The sequence below is a fragment of the Macaca fascicularis genome, chromosome 8 (assembly GCF_037993035.2).
Source record: "Macaca fascicularis isolate 582-1 chromosome 8, T2T-MFA8v1.1".
Classification (NCBI taxonomy): Eukaryota; Metazoa; Chordata; class Mammalia; order Primates; family Cercopithecidae; genus Macaca; species Macaca fascicularis.
Window position 1 is genome coordinate 10,394,194 of NC_088382.1, and position 16,558 is coordinate 10,410,751.

Here is a 16,558-nt window from a genome sequence, read left to right on the forward strand (position 1 = left end):
CTGTCCAGCATTGCTTTGCAAATCTTCACAGTGATGCTGGGTTGCACCATGCCCCGTCTTCTGGATGGAGACAGCCCAGCCTCACATACTGAGCTCTGCGCAACTCCAGAGGGCGCCATCCGCCATAGGCTACAATGGGAAATTCTCTCCCTCGGACTGTGCTAACGAGGGGGTCCAGGGTGAGAAGAGCAATGCTAGTGCTGTAGAAGGAATCTGATGAAATTCAAAGAGGAAAGGAGGCACATGATGATATAGGTTGGATATGGGTTGTGTGGGGACTGTTGCCTGGCTGACGCCCCAGAGGTCCCAGGGTGGCATTGACTTGGGGACTTTACCGAAGTCTGGGCCAGTGATTCTCTGACTGTCTTAGCCTATTTGTGCTGCTATGACGGAATATTACAGATTGGGTAAATTTTTTTCTTTCAGATGGCGTCCTACTCTGCCACCCAGGCTGGAGTGTGGTGGTGCAATCCTGGCTTACTGCAACCTCTGCTTCCCAGGTTCAAGTAATTCTCGTGCCTCAGCCTCCCCAGTACTTGGGATTACAAGTGTGCACCACTATGCCTGGCCAATGTTTGTATTTTTAGTAGAGAAGGGGTTTCACCATGTTGGCCAGGCTGGTCTTGAACTCCTGACCTCAGGTGATCTGCCTGCCTCGGCCTGCCTGCCACCTCCCAAAGTGCTAGGATTATAGGCATGAGCCACTGCACCTGGCCAGATTGGGTAATTTATAAAGAACAGAAATGTATTCTTTCACAGTTCTGGAGGCTGGGAAGTCCAAGATCAAGGTGCTGGCAGGTTTGGTCTCTGGTTCCAAAATGGTGCCACATTTCTACGTCCTGTGGGGAAGAGGAATGTTGTGTCTTCAAGTTCTTCAGAGGAACAGAAGAGAGTGAACCCACTCCTGCAAGCCCTTTGTAAAGTGGTGTTAATCTGTACATGAGGACAGAGCCTTCATTACCCAGATGCTTCCCAAAAGTCTCACCCCTCAGCACTGTTGCGTTGGAGATTAAGTTTCCAACGCATAACTTTTGGAGGAGACACATTGGAACTGTGGTGCTGACTTGGATGTGCAGCCCAGGGAGCTTGTTCAGTGCAGATGAGGGTTGCCAGATTTAGCAAACAAAAATCCAGGATGCCTTGTCAAATTTGAATTTTAGATAAACAAATATTTTTAGTATAAATATACTCCATACCGTGTTTAGGACATTTTCATCCTAAAATAATTTGCTGTTTATTTGAAATTCAAACATAGCTCATGTCCTATATTTTATCTGTCAACTCTAGTACCTGTTTACAGGCTGAGTCCTTCAGCTCCTGATCCAGTGGGTGGGGCAGGCCGGGGGTGGGGAAGAGGTCTGAGCACTTGTAACAGCACGGCTTCTTCCAGATGAATCCAATGCAGGTCATCTCTGGACATCTTTGAGAAGCGTCAGTTAGGCCCCCTGGAGAGAGCTTTGCTGGGATCGCTGGGGTCTGACTCACACCTGGGAAATCTGGAGGTGACAGAATGGTTCTGGGAGGGATGCTGCTGGGTAGGGACTGTCCTGAACCCACAGTTTTTCCTTGGAACCAGTGTGGGCTGCACAGAGAGAGATACGCCCAGGGGTGGTCTTAGGATTCATCCCATGAGGCTCCCTGGAGGCGGCAAAAAAATCTGTAAGAAAGAGTCTGGGGTGTATCACCAGGTGCTCAGGGGATGACAAAGAGCAGAAAGCAACACGGCATAGAGAGAGCCCCACCCTGGCCTGGGGACTTCAGGAGAAAGCCACCCAGCAGGGAACCATGGAAGAGCCCATGAAGACACCACATAAGAGCCAGCCTTCAGTATCTGCCAGGCCCAAGGAACAGTGAGCTGGTATGTGGGCTCACCTGGACCTGTGCCTTCCCCTAAACTTTCACCTGTGGGGGGCAGGTGAGCAGAGGGGGAGGTGAGAAAGGAACCATGTTCCTAACTGCACCCAGGTAGGGAGGAAGCACTGAGTCAGATTCTGTGTTCTCTGACTGTCTTAGCCTATTTGTGCTGCTATGACGGAATATTACAGATTGGGTAAATTTTTTTCTTTCAGATGGCGTCCTACTCTGCCACCCAGGCTGGAGTGTGGTGGTGCAATCCTGGCTTACTGCAACCTCTGCTTCCCAGGTTCAAGTAATTCTCGTGCCTCAGCCTCCCCAGTAGTTGGGATTACAAGTGTGCACCACTATGCCTGGCCAATGTTTGTATTTTTAGTAGAGAAGGGGTTTCACCATGTTGGCCAGGCTGGTCTTGAACTCCTGACCTCAGGTGAGGAGGTCAAGAATGTGACAAGGGTTTGGATATTCTAATGCATAAATCGTCCTGAATTCAGACCCAAGTGACCGTAGGACTATTACCTGAGAATAATCAGAAAAGCTCCGAGTCCAAGTTTTATCTGGACAGAATACATCATGCCCTCTGAATGGCTTATTTATTTATTTATTTATTTTGAGACAGAGTCTCACTTTGTCCCCCAGGCTGGTGTACAGTGGCATGATCTCAGCTCACTGCAACCTTCGTCTCCCGGGTTCAAGTGATTCTCCTTCCTCAGCCTCCCAAGTTGCTGGCACTACAGGTGCCCACCGCCACGTCTGGCTAATTTTTGTATTTTTAGTAGAGACGGGGTTTTACCATGTTGGCCAGGCTCGTCTCAAACTCTTGACCTCAGGTGATCCACCCGCCTCATCCTCCCAAAGTGCTGGGATTACAGGCGTGAGCTACCGCGCCCGGCCTCTGAATGGCTTTTAACAGGAGACAACCAGCTGTGTTTTGATCACAAGCCATGTCATGGTGCCCACTCCACTCCTCAGTGCCTTTGCTGCAGGGTTTTCTGTTCAGACTGGTGGGAAAGGTCTGGCTGAAGCCTCACGATTCCTCCATGTACAGCAGTTTGCTGAACAGCATGTGTGGAAACCTACAAAATCACACAAGCACAGGCAAGTCCCCTGGCACAGGCAGGCAGAGGTCTGGAACAACGGCCACACTCTACCTCCTCCCCCTCCCCAGCTCTCATGTTGGTCTTGGCCGATGGATCACAACTGAGCCAAAAGTTGGCCTTGGAATCTCTTCCAGTGTAGTAGTTTGGGCATCTATCACCCGGTGAGCAGATGAAACCCACTGTCATTGTTAGACTAGGACCTGACAGACATAAGGACCTCACAGGGATGAGGGATCGCCAGCAGAGACGAAGGTCAGAGGCTTTGGGAGGATGCTTCTTGTGTCCTCTCTGATGATCACGCAGGCACTCGCTGCTCTGAGAAGCTGTTCTATTTAGGTTGCGTGCATTGTTTAGGAGGTGGTCTGCCTGCTGCTTTAGAGAGTGGGTTCTGGAATCAGACGTACCTTGCTTCAAATTCTGCTTCTGCCATCTCCACAAGGGGCTTTGCACAGGTTATTTAGCCTCGCAGAGCTTCACTTTCCTTACCACTACATGGGGGATAAGAATAGGCTGACCTCCGCGGTCACAGTGACGACGGCACAGTAAGGCGTCCATAACTAGTTTGCTGTGATGGTGGCGTTGATGTTCTGCAGCCCAGGCTACAACTTTAACCACCAAGTTGGCATTTTCAGCCAGTGATAGATCACGGCCATAGACTTGGCTTAGGCACATGGGATCCCAGAGGCCATTCCCATCTAATCCTGTCTGATTCCAAGTGAGTCACTGGGGTGCTAGAGGGGTTGGGTGTTGATTGGTTCTGATGCTTTCCTGCGTGCTGATGGGTTTGCATTTCAGAACAATCCTGAGAACCGGATGAAGTCAGCCCCTGCCTCATTTCGTGGAGGATACAGCCAGCATCACAGGGCACTGAGCATCACACCTGGATTCCAATCCAGGTTGCCAGTCTCAGAGGCCCTGCTGCTGTCACGGTGTGCTTTTATATACAATCCTATTGAATGATCACACGATTTTCCTTAATCCTCTCAAAAAACCCACAAGAGGGAAGGAGACTCAGACTTCAAATGACTTGGTCAAGAGAATGCAACTCATCAGGGTGAAGCCAGGTCCGGAACACCTCAGGGTCAGCCCCCAGCTTGAGTGGGAGGTGAAGCCTTCTCTTCTCAGGGCATCCAGCCAGGCATGCATGCATTCATTAGTTCCGACTATTTATAAGTGCCTAATATGTTCCAAGCAGCATTCTAAAAATGAGAAAAGGGACTACATAAAAAGGAAAAAGCTCTCACCTCATCCAGGTTATAGTCTAGTGAGAGAGACAGAAAGCAAATAAATACTGAAAGCATAGATGATGTCAGAGGGTGACAAGCGCTAGGGGAAAAATGAAGCAGAGAAGGGCATGGGGAGAGCAGGCTGGGAGGGGTGGGTGCTGTTTTCTGCAGGGTGATTGGGCAGGTTTCACTGACAGGGTGACTGGGAAGATACCTGAAGGAAGGCGGGAGTGACCCTTGGAAATAACTGGGGGGCTCTTGGATAACTTGAGAGCCTTGTAGGTAGCTGCTGTTTCAGCCAGCAGGCACTTCATTCATTTCTTCTTTGAGTGACAAGGACTGTGGTTGTGAATGAGAGGAGATGGGGAGGTGGCTATAGGTAAGTCACTGACAGGGAGGGAATTGGGGAGCTGTTTATTTTGAAGGATTTAAGGTGGCATGACTAAAGCACCTTCAAAGGCTGATGAGAAGGATGTGGAAGAGTAGGAGAAGTGGAGGATGAGGGAGAGGGCACATAACTGATGGTATCAGATCCTTGAGGCTGTAGGAGGAGCAGAGGGGAGGGATTATCTGTAATCAGAGCACCTCTCCTTGGAGCATTCTTGGCCCATTTTCCGTTTTCCACAGCAACTCCCTCTCCTGGGTTTCCTCCAGCTCTTCTGGCAATTGCCAGCCTCCTTTTCCAGCTCTGCCTCCTCTGTGTAGATGCTGAGGGTTCTTCAGGGTCCAGCCTGGGCCTTCTGCACTCCTCTCTGCAGATGCTCTCCCCGGGGGACCTCACCCACCCCTGGACTTCAGTAGGCTGATGACTCCCCAGCTTATCCTTCCACCCCAGACTTTCAGATTGGGCTTGTAGCTGCCTGCTTATCCCGCAGAGCCCATCAACCATGGTGCCTCTCTGCTCCGCCTCGTTGCCTGTGTTTCTCTCCAGGTCCGCTGTGTCTTTCCTACTTTAGGCCCCTGTCATGTCCCGTCTGTATGACTGGAACCCCTTCCTATGTGATACTCTCTTCTAGTTTCATCCTCTCCAAAGTATTTTCCACGTTACACCAAGAGTCATCTTTTTTTTTTTTTTCTTGACAGGATTTTGTTCTGTTGGCCAGGCTGGAGCAATGGAGCAATGACAGCTCACTACTGCTTCGACCTCCTGGGCTCAAGCATCCTCTTGCCTTGGCCTCCAGAGCAGCTGAAACCACAGGCACCCACCACCATGCCTGGCTTTTTTTTTTTTTTTTTTTTTTTTTAGTAGAGATGGATCATCTTTTAATGCAAATGTTACCACATGACCCTCTTTAATTCTATCCCTTCCTCCCCAGCTGACCTCATGGGTAAGATCCAAATGTCCTAACAAGGCATTTCAGGTTTTTTGTAACTTGGTTCCAGAGAACATAAAAAATCACCCAAAGACCTAGAGCTCTTTAACACCAAGGCAGACACTGGAGTAAAAGCGCAGCATCAAAGGCAGGAGGGGAGCAGGCCGACAGCTGCTCACCCAGCCTGGCCCTTCCAGGGTGCCCCGTTAGCCCCTGCTGCAGAGGGGACGCGAGACAGGGAAGGACAGGACATGTGGACTCTGCTCACCCAGGCTAACCTGCATCCCCTGCCCCTCCCTGAGCCCAGGGCTCACTGTGAAGTCACCAGCCCTACTCTGCCCTGCATTGTGACGCCCCTGCCAGAAACCACTGTGGCTGGCATGTTATCAGCTCTGGCTGGAGGCAAAGGTTGGGCAATTTTGGACTGAAATGACAAGAAGATGTTCCAGCTTCTAATTCCCCTGCTTTTGGCACTCAAGGGACATGCCCAGGACGATCCAGGTCTGTGCCAGGCCCTCCAGGCGCAGAGGTTGGGGGAAGGGATGCCATCTCTTACCTGGCTCCTGGAGAGTTAACTTAGAGGCCCAAAGGATGCTGAGTTAGGGCCAGTGACTCAGGAAATGAAGAGATTATAACTGATCAATCCAAGTCCATGCATTGGTTCTGCAAAGATGCCGTCTAAAATGATTCCCCAGGGTCTGGACCCAGAGTTCTGGAAGTTCAGGGGAATTGGAGGAACGATTTAGCAACTGACTTTGCTTCTCATCTCCACCTTCCTCTTTGTTAAATCATTAACAATCCTTCCAGGTCCAACACCCTTGGGGTGGGGGCAGCACAGTAGTGGTGGAATAAGGCCTTATTTAATTTAGAATGCCAGTATTAGATTATATAATCTCATAACATGGAGAGCATGATAGGGCTATTATGTGGAGTAGATGAGTTAATGCAAAGTTTGTTCTGCAGAGCCTCAGTCCTGGGAAAAGCTCCAGAGGAAAAAGTCCTATGCTAGACATGATTTGGAAATGTTCCATTTGATAATTTTTCTGCAGAATCACTGTGGATAACCACATATAAAAGGCTCTGATATATTTTACAGTAAAGAAAATGGCTTAAGTTTAATTTTGTTGAATCTGGCATTTTTGAGATGGATCTATCCATAAGATCACTCTTGCCCCGACTCCCAGCCTGATTCAGAACATTTTATATTTATTCTTTTGAGAATTACCTGTTCCTAGAGTTTTCCCATTTTTCTTATCTGGGTGAGTTTTTAAAGCTGATTTGTGGACCGTTTCAAATTTTAATGACATTAGACCTTTGTCTCTTATAAGTGCTGCAAAATCTTCCTACTTCTTCAGTCCTCTTGCAATTTTATTTTGGACCAAACAAATTTAAAATATGTGTAAAAAACTTGTCAGTATTTTTACTTATGATTCTTGGCTTTTATTTCATGTTATTGGAAGGGCTTTTTCATCCCAAGAATATGAACCCAGCATATTGGACAGCACAGAGTGAGCTCTGAAGTAAGATTGTGTTCTAATTATATTTCCTCCACGCACCTGCTATGTGACCTTAGGATGAGTTACTTAATGTTTCTGCATTTCAATTTCCTCATCTGCAAAATGGCCATATTAAGGTTGTTGTGGAAATGAGATTTGCACAAAGCTCTGAGAACTGTGCCTGAGACTTTGTACATACTCAAAATACGTTAGCTTTTATTATTCTAGAGCTTTCGTGACTTTACTTCTTAAATTAATTTTTCCCCATCTGGATCAGTAAAGATATTTTCTATGTTATTCTCTAGAAGTTTCATACTTTCATCGTTTATGTTTAGACTTAGAATCCATTTGGTATCAATTTTCACACACAATAAAAGGATCGGGATGAATTTTTTTCCACCTGGATATCCTACCGACCCAGGTCATCTGGGAACATTTGTTCCCCAGCCGCCACCTGTGTCAAAAATCAGGTCTCACTGTATCTATCAGGCTATTGGTAGACGCTGCTTATTTCATTGGCATATTTATTGATCTCTGTGTCGCACCACACAGTCTGAATTCACACAGTTTTATAAAAGTCATGAACGGGCCAGGCGTGGTGGCTTACGCCTGTAATCCTAGCATTTTGGAAGGCCGAAGTGGGTGGATCATGAGGTCAGGAGTTGGAGACCAGCCTGGCCAACATGGTGAAACCCCGTCTCTAATAAAAATGCCAAAAAAAAAAAAAATTAGCCAGGTGTGGTGGTGGCATCTGTAATCCCAGCTACTCAGGAGGCTAAGACAGGAGAATCACTTGAAGCTGGGAGGCAGAGGTTGCAGTGAGCCACAGTCATGACACTGCACTCCATCTGGGCGACAGAGTAAGACTCTATCTCAAAAAATAATAAAATAAAATAGAAAAAACACCGCACCAATGCTTGCCACTTCACCTCTGCCCCCCTCTGCCCGTCATATACAAGGTGCTCAAGCTGTCACGTGCCATGTAGGTGAAGCTTCTGGGCCATGTGTTGTTATTGCCTAGTATATTGCAGTGGCTCTTGAGGAGATGAAATATTATTCCACGTGTACACTTGTAGCCCAGTTTACTTGTGATGTGCCCATACTCCTAGGGTGCAGACCATTAAGCTCCTAACCAAAGTCACAGGAACTTATGACGCCCCTCACCATTGACTAGTCCTAGAGTCACAAACTGCCAAGTTGCCCCCAGGGCATTCCTATTGCCTGGCTCACCTCTCTGGATTTCCTTCTTTTGCTATAAACTGGCCCAGTAACTCTTCATTAACTTAACTCTCTAGTGCTTTTGACCAAGGGATGGTACATATTTTACACTTTGTGATTATTCTCAGCAACAAGGTTGTCCAAAATTCATATTCCATCTATTTTGGTTTTAATTTTTCTTTTCTTCTTTTTGTTTTTTTCTTTTTTGAGATGGAGCCTCGTTCTGTCTCCCAGGCTGGAGTGCCGTGGCGTGATCTCAGCTCACTGCAACCTCCGCCTCCCGGTTTAAGGGATTCTCCTGCCTCAACCTCCTGAGTATCTGGGATTACAGGCGCCCACCACCATGCCCGGCTAATTTTCCTATTTTTAGTAGAGTTGGGGTTTCAGCATGTTGGCCAGGCTGGTCTCGAATTCCTGACCTCAAGTGATCTGTTCTGCCTCTCAAAGTCCTGGGATTACAGCATTGAGCTACTGTGTCCGGTCTAATTTTTCAATTCTGTTATTACCCCTTATTTTTTATCTGTTCCTGCCAGCTCCTTTTTATTTTATTCTTTCCTCTTATGAGCTTCTGTTTTATAGTGTTTCATCTTTTCTTCAACGTCCTTGCATAAAACAGTTCTAAGCTATTTTTCCCCTGATACTAGCCAAACAAATGTATTATTCATGTTTATGTTGTATATTTTGTTTCTTTTTTTTGTAATAGTTTTGCAAGATTTTCCTATTTTTCAGCTTGTTTGTTTTTAACTCGGGGCCAGTTCTAGGAGATCTGCCTTTTGGTCCACATGATCTAGATAGAAACCCACTGCTGTCTTTCTTTTTTGACATGAGCCTGGTCGTGATCTTCTCTCTGTACCTGGAGGGCTGTACGCTGGCAATCCATCATCTCTGTTCAGCCTGCCTGGGGACAGTGGCGAGGGAGTTAGGGTCCCGATCAGTCACAATCAAGGAATATAGTATTGGAATACTTTCCTTCAGAAGGCGGCCAGGAAAGGAGCGAAGTTCTATCAGCTTGGATGGAATCTTTTCATGTGTAGGGGTATCCTTAGATTTCAAGAGGTTCTTCCCTCTTTGTGCTGATTTTCTTGAAACTCAAAGCCTTTTTAATTTCCTGAGCCAGATATGTATTTTCCTGTGCAAAGACGGCTCTAGTCCTGGCTGGGAAACTTAGTTGCCTCCTCATCTTGCCCATGACCTTGAAGAAGCTGTGTCAAGGGCGGGAGGAGAGGTATCATACAGGCAGACTGTTCTGTCCAGCATGTCCCAACAGAGGTCAAGTGGCTTCCAAGGGGAGCTCCCTGTCCTTCCCATCATCTGCTTGGGCCACAGGCTTTTGTCCTCTAAGCTGTAGGCCGTGGTGGGACTCTGTGGACTTTTTTTCATGTCATTCCCAGTCCTCTGCATTTCAAGAAACTCTAGAATAGCAATGCTACATGTCTGTGCCTTTTCTGGATCTCCTTTCATCCTGGTAAAATTATAATGAAAACATACAAAGTTTGCAGAAAGACTTTGGTTCTTCTAATTTCAACACAGATAAGTTTTTCTTCTTTTTTAAAAATGTATTTTGGCCGAGCGCGGTGGCTCACACTTGTAATCCCAGCACTTTGGGAGGCAGAGGCAGGTGGATCACTTGAGGTCAGGAGTTTGAGACCAGCCTGACCAACATGGTGAAACCCTGTCTCTACTAAAAATGTAAAAAAAGTTAGCCGGGTGCAGAGGTGGGCACCTGTAATTCCAGCTACTTGGGGGGGTTGAGGCAGGAGAATTGCTTGAACCTGGGAGGCAGAGGTTGCAGTGAGCTGGGATTGTGCCATTGCACTCCAGCCTGGGGGACAAGAGCCAAACTCGGTCTCAAAAAAAAAAAAAATAAAATAAAATATATTTTGGTTAATTTCAGTATGCACCTAGGATGGGTGTATATGTATATGTATATTGTGTGTGCATAATGTATTTATAAGCCATCTTTCCTTAAATGTCACTGTAAAGTTATTTTATAATTCAAACAAAAGATTATATATTGAAACTCAAACTACAGACCCAATTTTATTTTAAAACGACTGAGGCGTATTGAAAATATCTAAATATATCAAACAAAAGATTATATATTGAAACTCAAACTAGAGATCCAATTTTATTTTAAAACGACTGAGGCATATTGAAAATATCTAAATATATTAATAAAGGGTCCAAATCATCAAAAAGAATGGTGGTGGAACTATGGCCAATATCTTTTCATAAGGGCCATAGTGTAGAGAATGCATGTCAGGGCCTGGAAACTATTTTCCTGGTTCATCCATGGAAAATGTCCAGACAGTGGAAATCCTTGATGGAAAAATTTCCAAGGTTTTTCTATGTGTAAGGCAAAAAAGTGATGATTTCCCATGGGAGCTATTGAAAATAAAGCATATAAAATGTAAGTTAGAACGGGGAGCTTGCTTCCTTCAGCTGTGTCCAGAGAAGCAACACTGAAACATGAATCTAGCATTATAGTGGCCAGAAGGAGCAACGGCATGTGAGTAGGCAGAACTGTGCACTGCTATGAAGAAATACCTGAGGCTGGGCTGAGACTGGGTGATTTATAGGAAAGGAGGTTTCATAATTCTGCACACTGTACAGCAAGCAAAGTGGTATCTGCTTCTGGGGAGGCCTCAAGAAGCTTCCAATGATGGCAGAAGGCAAAAGGGGAACAGGCATGTCACATGACCAGAGCAGGAGCAAGAAAGAGAGAAGGGGAAGGTACTACACACTTTTAAACAACCGGATCTCACAAGAACTCACTCACTATCGCGAGAACACCACGAAGGGGATGATGCGAAACCACTCATGAGAAATCCACCCCCATGATCAAATGCCCTCCCTTCAGGCCCACCTCCAACTCTGGGATTACAGTTCAACATGAGATTTGAGTGGGGGCACGGATCCAAACTATATCAAGTGTAGTGGTCTGACTCTAGAATCAGGCTGCCTGGCTTCCATTCCCGGTTTGAGCACTTACTGACAGTATGCCCCCGAGGAACTTGCCTGCCTCTCTGGGCCTCCATTACTTCTGTGAAATAGATTTAATAATAAAATCCATCTTATAAGTGAAGATTAAAGGAGTTAATATGTATAAGATCAAGAACATAGCACAGTGCCTGGGCTACAATGGGTGTTAGCAGTTACTATTACAATGTCTTGCCCTGCAGGGTCCTTGAGGAAGGGGCTGGGCCTGATTGACAGACGGTCTATGTGGAAGGAATAGCATTGAACTAGGATTGAGAAGACCTGGGTTTGAAGCTCAAATTTGCCACTAAGATAATATACAACCTTATGCCTGGTAGATTTTCAATAAATATTTCTGAGATGAATAGATGAGTGAGTGAATAATGAATAATTGAGAGCTCTTAATCACTACCCAGATTCAACCAATTCCTGAGAGAGAATCAAAGAGGTTTCCAAGATATTGTGCCAGCAGAACTAAGACTTTCTGATTCAATCCCCTAAACGAGTTGTTCTGAGTACAGTTTGAAGATCTAAAAAGCTTAAAACTGGGATAAATAGAAACTGAAAATTATGGGTGGTAAACCTCTGTGAGTAACGACTCCAAAAGGTTGCATAAGCTGAAAGCACTTAATACATTCAGGAAACGTATAGCTTTTTTGTTCACTCATTTATTCAATAAATATTTACTGAAACTTAACATATTCAAAGACTGTGTTAAATGTTAGCAATACAGAGAGGGCACAAAATGATTTACAGCCTCAAGGCATTTATAGTCTAGTCATGGAGACATACGTGTCAACAGATAATTCATACAACATGGAAAGTGCCCTGTTGACATGTTTTCAAGATGCTTTGGGGTTTCAGAGAGGGGCTGAATGCTGAGTTGACCACCAATGGCCAATGATTTAATCAATCATGACTATGTAAAAAAGCGTCCACAAAACCTCCAAAGGCAAGAATTTGGAGCACTTCCAGGTTTCTGAACACAGGGAAGGTGGCATGCCCAGAGAGGGCATGGAAGCAGCACGTCCCCTCCCCCATACCTTGCCCTGAGCATCTCTTCATCTGGCTGTTCATTTGCACCATTTAAAATATCCTTTGTAATAAATGAGCACTAGTAAGTAAACGGTTTTTCCTGTGTTCTGTGAGCTGCTCTAATGAATCAGCAAACCTGAGGATGAGGTTGTGGAAATCCCCAGTTTGTAGTCAAGTCAGAAGTTGTGACCTGGAAACCTACTATTTGTGATTGTCGTCTGAAGTTAGTTGGGGGGCATCTGTGGGACTGAGCCCTTTTACCCTGTGGGGTCTGCACTAACTCTGGTTTCTATCAGATTGAGTTGACTTGTACAAGGCCCAGCTGGGGCCCCAAGGAAAACTGCTTAGTGTGTGAAAAACACCCATCCACCTGGCATCAAAATGAACTATTGAGAGTGGGGGGTGTATAGAGTAGGAGGAAACAGTTTGTTTTTTTCCTATCCACTGAGCAATGTGACTTTGTCTTGTTTGTGGACATGGGAAGGGACCGTGGAAGGGTTTAAGGAGAAAATCAGCAAGATCGCCCCCACATGCTAGCCAGGGAACTGAGGTGGCCGTGTGGGAGGTGGGAGGAGGGGCTCGAGGGATCAGGGCTAACATGAGGGTGAGGAGACTGCCCCACAGTCCCAAGGAGAGATGCCAAGGGGGCTGACGGAGGCAGGGGCACAGGAAGAGGAAAGACAGGGTCCTCCTCTGTGTGTTGGAATATGGGGGATTTTTGGAGCTGCAGGGGCTTGAGGAAGAAGTTGCAGCTTCAGTGGGGAAGAGAACAGCTCCAGGCAACATGGACCAATGCAATCTCTATTTCACATGGGGATCAACCTGGGGAAACAGGAGGACTGAGAACAGCCAACTCAGAGTAAAATGCAATATCCTCACAGGGTGGCAAGAGTAAAAAAAGATAGTGCCAGCTTCTGCAAAGTGACATCTTCTGACATAAATATTACTAATTTATTGCCATAAATTTGGTGTCCTGGGCAATCTGTGTTTATTGAATTTTAAGCATTGTCAGCATTAAACATAAAGTGAACGTTTACTCTCTGTTTAAATGCTACTAGCTGTGGGGTTTTCCTTAGTGCTGTGACCAAGATTGTTAAACAATTCTACCACTGCAACCATGCATTCTTAAACCTGGTGGCTGAGAGCTCTGAGAATTGAATAAACTCTTTGATGAAGAATTTGGGCACTGAATTCAGATTTGGTTTAAACCTTCAATATGAAAAAAAAGCATTTGTCTATTTTTGTATTGGTGGAGAATGACTACCACTCAGTTTCAGTGTAACAATCAAAATTGAAACCAATCAGGCATCTGTAACAAAAACTATTGCTACACATTCACGCTAAGCTGGGTTTAGAGCTCACCGTGGGCTTGCATTCTCCGTGGATATGTGTTCACTTGGGAATTCGAGAAACTCTACAGAGATGGGGAGAGGAAAATGCAGAGAGAATGGGGGAAAATGAGGAGATCAAGAGCGGAGCTGTGAGAAATGGGAAATACCCTTTCTACTCTGATTTAAATTTCAAGTCTGGAATTGCAAAACGTGAAATGAAAATCTGGGGCAAGAGATGGGATGAGAAATGTCCACCCTGAATTAACAAGAGATGAGCCCTAAATAAATTCTCCTAATGATGTTACAGCATTCTAATGCTGTAGAGTGACATCTTCTAACATAAATCTCTACTAATTTATTGTCATAAACTTGGTGTCCTTGGCAACCTATGTTTATTGAATTTACATTCTAAAGCTGTAACATCACTAATGCTTTTTCTCTCAAAGAGAAGATTATTAGAGCAAATGATGGCAATCATGACAGATGGACATGGACAGATTCCTTCAAAAGAAGCTTCTTCAACAATCTCTTAGAAAAGAGAATGACTTTCTAAGCATTTGAACCATAAGAAGAAATGAAAAAGGAAAAGGTTTAATCAAGCAACAAATTTTAACTTCCAAACATCAAAACAGAAGAAATTGATACATTGGGTGAGCTGAGTATTATTCACTGAAAAACAAGTTTTATTTTCAGAAAAAAAGATGTTCAAATATCCTTAATATTTAGATAACTTTTTTACAAAAACAGTTGGTAAATATTATACTTAAAATGAACTTTAAACAAGTTCATAGGTGATGTCCTAGGAGCACAGAGGTAGAGAAATGACCTTTCAGAGCAGATTCTTGGGGGGAAAAAGGCCATGTGGGACCCCAGATAAGTATCCTGAAGGAGCCAGGGCAAGATCACATCCCTCAACTTTAAATAGAGTCAGGGGATGCATAACAACATTTGAGGCAATGACAAACTGCATATATGACAGTGGTCCCACAAGATTACAATGGAGTTGAAAAATTCCTGTCCCCTAGTGACATGGTAGCTGTCACCGGAGCACAACTCATGACTCATGTGTTAGTGGTGCTGCTGGTTTTAGCAAACCTCCCACACTGCCAGTTGTATAAAAGTCCAGCACATACAATTAGGCACAACGAATGATACTTGATAATGATAAGACGCGATTATGTTACTGATTTGTGTATTTATTACACTATATATTTTTTTATAATTTTAGAGTATGTTCCTTCTTATTAAAAAATAATTAACTATAAAACAGCCTGAGACAGGTCCTTCAGGAGGTGTCCAGAAGAAGGTATTGTTATCATAGGAGATGACAGCTCCAGGCATGTTCTTGCTCCTGAAGACCTCCCAGTGGGACGTGGGACAAGAGGTAGAGGTGGAAGACCATGATATCGATGATCCTGACCCCTGCGTAGGTCTATGAAGAGCTAATGTGTGTGTTTGTGTCTTAATTTCTTTAAAAAATGTTTACAAAGTAAAAAATAATTTTTTAAAAAATAAAAAAGCTCATGAAATAAGGATATAAAGTTTTTTTGTTTTTGTTTTTTTTGGTGATGGAGTCTCACTCTGTCACCCAGGCTGGAGTGCAGTGGTATGATCTCGGCTCACTGCAACCTCCGCCTCTGGGTTCAAGCGATTCTCCTGCCTCAGTCTCCCAAGTAGCTGGGACTACAGGTGCACGTCACCACACCCGGCTAATTTTTGTATTTTTAGTAGAGACAAGGTTTCACCATATTGGCCAGGCTGGTCTCAAACTCCTGACCTCATGATCTGCCCACCTCGGCCTCCTAAAGTGCTGGGATTACAGGTGTAAGCCACCACACCTGGCCAGAAAGAAAATATTTTTACAGTGTACAATGCGGGTTTTAAGCTATGTTATGACAAAATAATTTTAAGAGATTAAAAAAATAAAAGTTTATAGGTAAAAAAAGTTACAGAAGCTAAGATTAATTTATTAATGAAGAAAGAAAAACTATTCTTCATAAATGTAATGTAGCGTAAGTGTGCAGTGTTTACAAAGCCTATAGCCGTGCGGAGTCTTGTCCTAGGCCTTCATGTTCACTCACTGCTCACTCACTGACTCACCCAGAGCAACTCCAGTCCTGCAAGCTCCATTCATGGTAAGTGTCCTGGACGAGTGCACTATAATATCTTTCATATCATATTTTTACTGTACCTTCTCTATGTTTAGATACACAAATACCATCATGTTACAGTTGCCTACAATATTCGCTACAGTAACTTGCTGTATTGGTGTGTAGTCTAGGAACAATAGGCTATGCCATACAGCCTAGGCATGAGCAGGCTACACCATCTAGCTGTGTGTAAGTTCACTCTTGATGCTTGCCTTTAACCACATATTTCTCAGAAAGTATCCCATTTTTAAGCAACCCTCCAACTATCCCTGGCCCACTCAAGAGACTCTTTTTTTTTTTTTCAGACAGAATCTTGCTCTGTCTCCCAGGCTAGAGTGCAATGGCATGATCTCGACTCACTGCAACCTCTGCCTCTCGGGTTCAAGCAATTCTCCTGCCTCAGTCTCTCAAGTAACTGGGACTACAGGTGCCCACTACCATGACTGGCTAATTTTTGTATTTTTAGTAGAGACGGGGTTTCACCATGTTGGCCAGGCTGGTCTTGAACTCCTGGCCTTATGTGATCTGCCTGCCATGGCCTCTCCAAGTGCTGGGATGACAGGCGTGAGCCACTGTGCCCGGCCCCTCATAGACTCTTCTAGATAGAAGCCCTGTCTCACTCTCCTCCCATGTGCCTGTTCCCACCCCCTCCGGCCATCATCTAACATGGTGGCAGAGGGATCCTGTGGGCTCCCTCTGCTCAAAATCTATCACCATCTCCTCCTAGCCACCTATACAATGGTAGCAGGTAGCAGAGGTAGTGGACAGCTGTGCTGTTCTTGACTCCGTGGGGAGGCTTCTAGCTTGTCCCCAGTCAGCATGCTACTCACTTTCAGGCCAAGATACACTTTATCAT

The 16,558-nt window shown here is 45.0% G+C and overlaps 1 protein-coding gene and 1 long non-coding RNA gene across 2 annotated transcripts in view; one reads left to right on the forward strand and one right to left on the reverse strand.

Moving 5' to 3' along the window:
• PRSS55 (serine protease 55) overlaps nt 1–16,558 on the reverse strand; it is a 52,512-nt gene that overhangs the window by 15,075 nt on the left and 20,879 nt on the right. The window lies entirely within an intron of this gene.
• Nucleotides 1,712–7,717, forward strand: LOC141407553 (uncharacterized). Its single transcript, XR_012417022.1, has 2 exons — nt 1,712–1,995; nt 2,293–7,717. It is a non-coding gene; the product is annotated as an uncharacterized lncRNA (long non-coding RNA).